This window comes from Hordeum vulgare, chromosome 4H, assembly GCF_904849725.1.
Source record: "Hordeum vulgare subsp. vulgare chromosome 4H, MorexV3_pseudomolecules_assembly, whole genome shotgun sequence".
Lineage (NCBI taxonomy): Eukaryota > Viridiplantae > Streptophyta > Magnoliopsida > Poales > Poaceae > Hordeum > Hordeum vulgare.
Genome location: NC_058521.1, coordinates 261,640,871 through 261,648,020, shown reverse-complemented (window position 1 = coordinate 261,648,020; position 7,150 = coordinate 261,640,871). Strand labels below are relative to the sequence as shown.

The 7,150-nt window shown below is 39.8% G+C and overlaps 1 long non-coding RNA gene across 1 annotated transcript; it reads right to left on the bottom strand.

The window, feature by feature from the left end:
- Positions 1-343: 343 nt before the first annotated feature.
- LOC123448496 lies at positions 344-3,780 on the bottom strand. Its single transcript, XR_006631802.1, has 2 exons — positions 3,176-3,780; positions 344-600 (listed from the first exon to the last, which is right to left on the bottom strand). It is a non-coding gene; the product is annotated as an uncharacterized LOC123448496 (long non-coding RNA).
- Positions 3,781-7,150: the final 3,370 nt, after the last annotated feature.

Here is a 7,150-nt window from a genome sequence, read left to right as displayed (position 1 = left end):
GACGACGTGGCACAAGTGAACCACGTAGGATCTGACGTGGCATGCTGAAGTGTCGCTTGTGGTGACGTGGAATCCACTTGGGATCCGACATGGCATGATTTTGTTGATCAGTTCGGCATGGGCCAGGCCTAATAGTTTGGCTCATTTATTTTTAAGGCCATAATCATTTCGGCCCAATTATTAGGTTCAAGACCATTTATTTTTATGGCCAAATCTGTTCAACACAATTATTTGGTCAAATAGTGTTCATAATCTATATGGACCAATAGTTTGGTTTAAATAGTCTAGTTGAATTAGTTATAGGCCTTAATTTGTAAGGTTCTGGTGCACAAAAGCACATTTCTAAGAGAGGCCCATCAACCAATTATTTATGTACAAAAATAAAATAATTTACAATGACATCATGTCACCAAAAATATAATAATATCGTTTATCAACAACGGGATTGATGACTTAGTCTCAACACGACCAACATGCACACAAACAGTACCAATCTTGTAGACGTCCCGAAGGGACAAATAGCATCAATCTTGGACAAATAGCACCAATGTTCTCACCCTCTTCATCAACCCCCTCTGGCTTAGACACATTTGCTGCGGACTGCAAGATTAAAAAAATGATAAGCCTAAAAGACAAAGCCAAGCAGACTAAAATCATAGATCAACAAATACTAAAGCATAGGCTCTACTTCCTCTGTAAACGTCTCATATTTGTTTACAGAGGAAGAATACATCAAGCCACATAAATTCTAAAAGTAGCAGCAAGTCAAGTAGTGTACATGTTGAAGTATAATACGGCACCAATCTTGTACAGGTAGAAGTATAAATTGGACTCTTTCTCTTTTTTTTATAGGTTTGTCGCTTGATAGTTGAATTCTTTGTCTTAACAAAAGAGACATCATGGATAATGTTATGGGGCTCAAACCTACCTGAGACCCTTAAAAAACTTGCGTGATAGATGCACACATGCATAAGTTTAAAAGCATTTCATGCAACCTAGGAAAAGAGGTAAAAACAAATCAGACTCTTCCATCCAAAAATAAGGACGTGTTGTCCTAGGAAAGAAGCCTCATGAAAAACATGGTGGCCCTCAAACTTACGTGACAGATTCCCGAAAAAGTATTTACATGGCAGATGCACATGTAAATATGTTTAAAAAGCTATGTTATTTTTTCTCAGTTGAGTTGTAAAAGGCTATATTTAGTTAAGAAAAACTGCATGCGGATAAGGAAAAGTGGCAAGGACAAAGAAATCAGACTCTTCCATCCAAAAAGAATGAGCATGTTTTTCTCCTAGAAAGAAATGCGTATAAGGTTAGGAAAACAAAAATCTTGTACGTTTACACCTTAGAAATTCAGTACATGATAATATCGATATATGATTAATAATTTATACTTACAATTTAATTTATTGATCAAGTACCCACTATTTAAACTTTAATTCGACACATCATTTTGCTGCAACACATATCAAAATTTCTACTTATGATTATATGTAACTAGTCATCAACCCGTGCGACCGCACGACCTACTTATTTATATTTTCAATTAGTAGAATACATTTTAAGAACCCTGTTTATGTTACAAAAGAATTTATATTGAATTCACATAGTTCGTTCTAAGATTTTTGAAGTTTATTTTCAAAACAAAGGATTTTTTAATGTAACGATACACCTAGATAATATTGAATATATTCAAAGTCACCATATATAGTGTTTTCATTATTACCAAATCCAATATGCATATTTTCTTTGACATGTGCCAAATTCTCATGCCAAAACCAATTTTTTGCAGTAGAAGAAAATCATAGGTTGGTGAAGTTCGAGAAACCAAAATGCAAATGTGGGAAATATAATATTCAGATGTTAACGAACAACCACAAACAAAATTAAACACTACTTCCGTGAATATCGGGAGAACAACATAATGTACATAATCTTGCTATTCTACCAAAGATATAAATAAGCATGAGCCTATCAGTTACTACATTTCTCGTAAGTTCATAAATACCAGGTTTGTTCTACATAGTGATTGTATATTATCAAAGTTGATTTGTTGAAAAGTTGTACATGTCACCTTGCTTTGTAAATTCGAAAAATAACAATCTAAAGTATATACTAAAAATGTACACCAACATGCAACTACTCCCGGGGTAGAACATAGCAATAGCTTCTATCGACTTAATTTTATATTCTAACTTTGCAGTGCGGAGTAAATGATTCTTAGAAATAAAAATGGGATTTTATGGAAGAAATTATTCATAACATTTACATTATAGGGATAATAGAAAACTGATTTGTTTAGTACTTAATGGCAAGGCGGAACGTACATACACACAGTTGATTGTGGTGTCGGAAAAATAAAATGCACGAAAAAGAGGTAACAACACACAGGAGAGGCTAGATTTCTAGATGAAATATACACCTCTCTTGAATCACAAAATTCTGACAGTATAGATCAACTAAACAAATAAGAGAGTAGACCATCAACTCCTCTGAACAAAATATAATAAAAAAACATTCAGTTAAATTTAAGAAAGGGACACATGAGGCATGTACGTGTTAGTGAATCCATTATTCTTCGGTTGTTCCTATTTGTTTCATCAGAACATGATGGAAAAATTGAATGCCCATGACTGGAGAGCAAACGGCCATAACTTAAAACATGTATCTCATCATACTAGGGATGCGATTAGTACCGTGTAAGCTAAATATTTTCATTCCAATTGACAATTCCAGTTTTTTTAGGAAAGGTAATTTTGTTGGTTGAAGACTGTATCTGTTCATTATAAGCTACAACACATCTTATTAAAGTCTTCGGGATACAAACAACCATGTTAAAGCTTGAAGAAGCTAAACCAAAAACGTTGGCTAACCTATCAGTATCGAAAAGTACTGCGTCATGTAGAAAGGAAAAGAGTTCTCGAAGAACATGGAGTTGACGACATGGGCGGACGTCATACCAACATGTATTTATCAGTACTTGCACGGGAATATATGATTTATGTTAAAACTAGAAAAATGAACCTGTTTACTGTCTTTGCTGGTATAGGGAGAAGGCACGCACTATCAAATCTGACAAGCCCGTACTAAAACTTGTGCACCCACACTGAAACGAGTAAAACTTCAGAACCTAGAAGGATGCATCAATATGGCTTGAATCTGGGAAAGGCCGTACCATCTCGCCAGCAAGGAGGAGGCGTCCACGGCAATGGGCGACGGCGGCGGCAAAGAGCGCAGGGAGGCGGCGGCGCGGGTGAGAGGTCCCGGAATGGAGACGGCGTGGTAGATCTTCTTGCGACTTCTTCCATGGTGACACAACAGCTCCTCGCCTGATGTTATCTGCGTGTCGACACAAAGAAACCCTAAAACCACCATGACAAAATATTGAAAAAAGGGAGGGCTTCAGGCCGATGTGTAGCTTGTCGTGGATCTTGAAGGCCCTCTCGAAGTCGACGGAGAGGGTACGTAGCTATACGCCGAGACGGCGAGGCGAGTGGAGCAAGCCTTCAGATGAGGAAGTCAAGATCTGAGGCGAGGGGAGCAAGCCTGCACGTGAGGAAGTAGAGATCTGAGGCGAGGGGCTGTGGGATTGAGGTCTTGTGATGGAGTGGATTCGCCAACATGGCCGGAGTCGTGAGGTGGGGGAAGAACATGGAGTTGGGGTGCCGGAGGACAGAAGAAGCAGTGGCGGCTAGGGTAGAGGGAGAAGTGGTAGGAGCAGGTTATGTATGTGTGCCTTTGGTTGGGAACCCTAGTTGGTTTGGTGGGCTTCGGCCAATCATCATAGGGTGTGGTTGATCCATATGTCATATTTTTTAGAAAAAAAACAATATAAATCTTCTAAGAACTAAATATATGCACCCAAAATTAACAGGGTATCAACACTAATAAAATTGACGATTATGCCTAGTGTGGGTGAAACTGGGCAAAGGACAAAAAGGGTAAACATTGCTCGACCACTCGAAAGAAAAGTGCATGCACGGATGGATGATGAGAAACATCAAAACTTGTCTGCTGATTTTTTTCAAAATCAAAAAATTTATGTACAATTAAAAGAGGAGACGTCGTCCAATCCGGGACGCATTATCTCATCGCGTCCCCGGACTCTTCACCACCATCGGGCGCACCAGTGATGAGCTCGAGGGCGTTGTTTTATTTGGATGGAATAATCCCCGTAAACCTCACAAAAGTTTTCAGAAGTATGAAACAATTTTTGAATACTCAAAGAATTAAAAGGTTTTAAAATTGAATGAATGTCTCTTTATCTATCTCTTTCTCCATACTATTTTCCAAAATAACCTAAGGTTTCATATTTTACTATGTTTTCTCCCACCACCCATTCATCCAGCCACCCAAACTTCACCTATTATTTTCATTTGTTTTTTCATCCCCTTCTAGTTGTCATAAACCAATATTTAGTAATCCAACAAACCAAACGAATCTATGTTATAGCAATAAATTCATGGTGCATAAATAAATTATTTCTTAAAGTAAACCAGTACGTGTATGACATCTTTCATAACCCAATAATAATAATAAATACACACCAGAGAAGAAAATAAATATAAATTAATCTTTTATTTGTTGGTCCTTATGTGGTACGTGAGTCCCATCAGCTAGTTAGTATAAATTACTACACTTGCACTTTGAAGTGCACACACAAAGGAAAAAATGACAAGTAGGCACGATGCATGGACAAAATTGTTGATGTGTCATCGAGTCTCCTCCACCCACATGATTTTGACCTTGTAATTTGGTCATGATGAGTATAGAATAAGATCATAAACAATATTACTAAGATTAATGACCATTTTTGCAATAAGATTATGACCTTATGGGCACAAATGGTCATGATATTATGGAGTTTAGACCATCGCAGACTCTCGATGACCTATTTCTGAATTTTGGTCAAAGATCTATGACCAATAAAACCATCGTCACTTTTTTTGTCATAAACGAGTGTTTTTCTTGTAGTGGGGTCAGCTGAAACTGGCTACTCAAGAGTTAATCCATCTAAAAGGGCATATCTACAGGATGACTAGTGATGTGTTTGGTAAGCACTTTGTATGTGAGATTGTCAATTGCAACCATTGTAAAGAACAGAAGCCCGCGAGGCGACTCACACTCCATATTTTTTGTTGCAGGCCCTCAATCAGCCAATCTTCGAGATGAATGTGTGCTAAAACTAAATGCTTTATATACCCTGATAGAGCAACTTTATGTTGGCGGCTTATTCACCATCAAAGCTGTATGGGGTGATAGAGAGCCGGTGAAGTTTATCGGTGAATTGACCATGCCTAAGCAGATTGGAAAAATTGAAGAAATGAGCTGCACGAAAAGGGCTAACTACTGCCCTAAGCGGGTCTTTGGCTTATGCACCCGAACTCAAGCCGGAGGAGATAGCAGGCGGATTTCCTGAATATAAGGACGATGGCTCAAAATTTACCTAGGAAGACTATGCCCATTGCGTGAGGGCGGTTCGTCCAGCGGTGAGTCAGCTTGCTGAAGGTCTTGATTTGACTAAGTATCACATGGCCTATGATGAAAGCCACAAGCGTGTGCCACCTCCGACATTTGCACCAGTGGACCTTACTCCTCAGCGCTGTAAGCACCTTTTTGCCCCTGATGCTAATCTGCCGACCCTCTTGACAGAAGAAGCTGAATTCCAAGCTTTAATCAATTGCAACTAGGATATGAGCAACTTCCAGATCCAAGACCCTGAAGGATCGGCACAGAGTAACCCGGAGGCAGCTTAACCAAGACTTCTCGCCAAGATTAACCCATAGAATATTGACCCGAAGGAACTGGCCACCAGCCATTATGGATGCTGAAACTTTTGGCATTACCTTGTAATATAAGCCGCCTTTCTAAGCTTTTATTGCCTTACAAATTTGATTCCCCTTAATGAGAAAAAGGACTTCATAGTCACCATGCTTTGCATGAGCCGGTAAGAATATTGAATTCTTGCCTGAAAAAGATAGCATCATATAGGGTATTGAATTGTAATGAATAGGCCGGCTCAGTGAGTCATGGCGGGTAGACGGGCTTGCAAGGCTCTAGTCGTACCCTAAGAGGTTTGTGCAATAACCTTTATGATTTGGACTGGCGGATCAGGCTCAAGTCTTCAGTGAAGCAGGTTCCATGAACCCATGGTATATCTATTCTCCATATGCTAGCTCTCGCTGGACACCTCGATGTTTTAACCTTGGCAAGTGAGAGTCCAAAATGGATTGACCCGCCAAGAGTACTCGGGGACAATAGGGCGAGTTGCAAAGACATACAGTCCAGTGTAACCATTGTATAGCATTAATTTTTCACAAGCCAAGAGGGTGAGAAAGCTGAACTCAATGAGTTGGAAGCCCCCAAGTGACCTATGATCAGGGAAAAGCCGACCATAGGATTGCAGAAGACGATGCTATTACTGCTAAACAACCTGGGGACTAATAGCTCCCAAGTAAGCCGACTTGATTCTTCAAGATCATAAATTGGCGCCTATGTTTGAACCGTGCATCATGGTAACTGGTCCTCTTTGGCTTATTAGTATCCATGTTTGGATGATCGCAATAGGGCGGCTCATCCTCTTTGATACTAATAGCACCCATGTTTGAATGACCTCCTTGGCGACGGCTCATCCTCTTGGGTGGCTTATAGAAATAATAAAGACTCATGCTCAATATTTAGGATGAAACGACAGAGACCATGAATTTCGTGGGCACCGGATTTATTGTCTTGATAAAGATAGTACAAAATACTAAACTACGTACATGGGTAAGGAGCCAACGGATCTGTATGTAGTAAGGCCGAACGTGGGCGATGTTCCATGGGCGATGTCTGGACAAAGGTCGATCAGATAATAGGAGCTGTTATGAAGACTTCTACTGATGACGAAAGGTCCTTCCCATGAAAGTGATAGCTTGTGCATGCCCGTGTGATCTTGAATCAATCGAAGCACCAAGTTGCCTTCTTGGAAAATCCGGCTTTTAACCCGTCAACTATGATAGCGCCGCAGGTCTTGTTGATATATAGCTGACCGTGCTGCAGCCAAATCACATTCTTCCTCCAAAGCATCCAAGGAATCCTGATGCGCCTGCTCATTACCTACTTCCACATAGGCGGCGACTCGGGGAGAATCATGCCTTATATCGCTTGG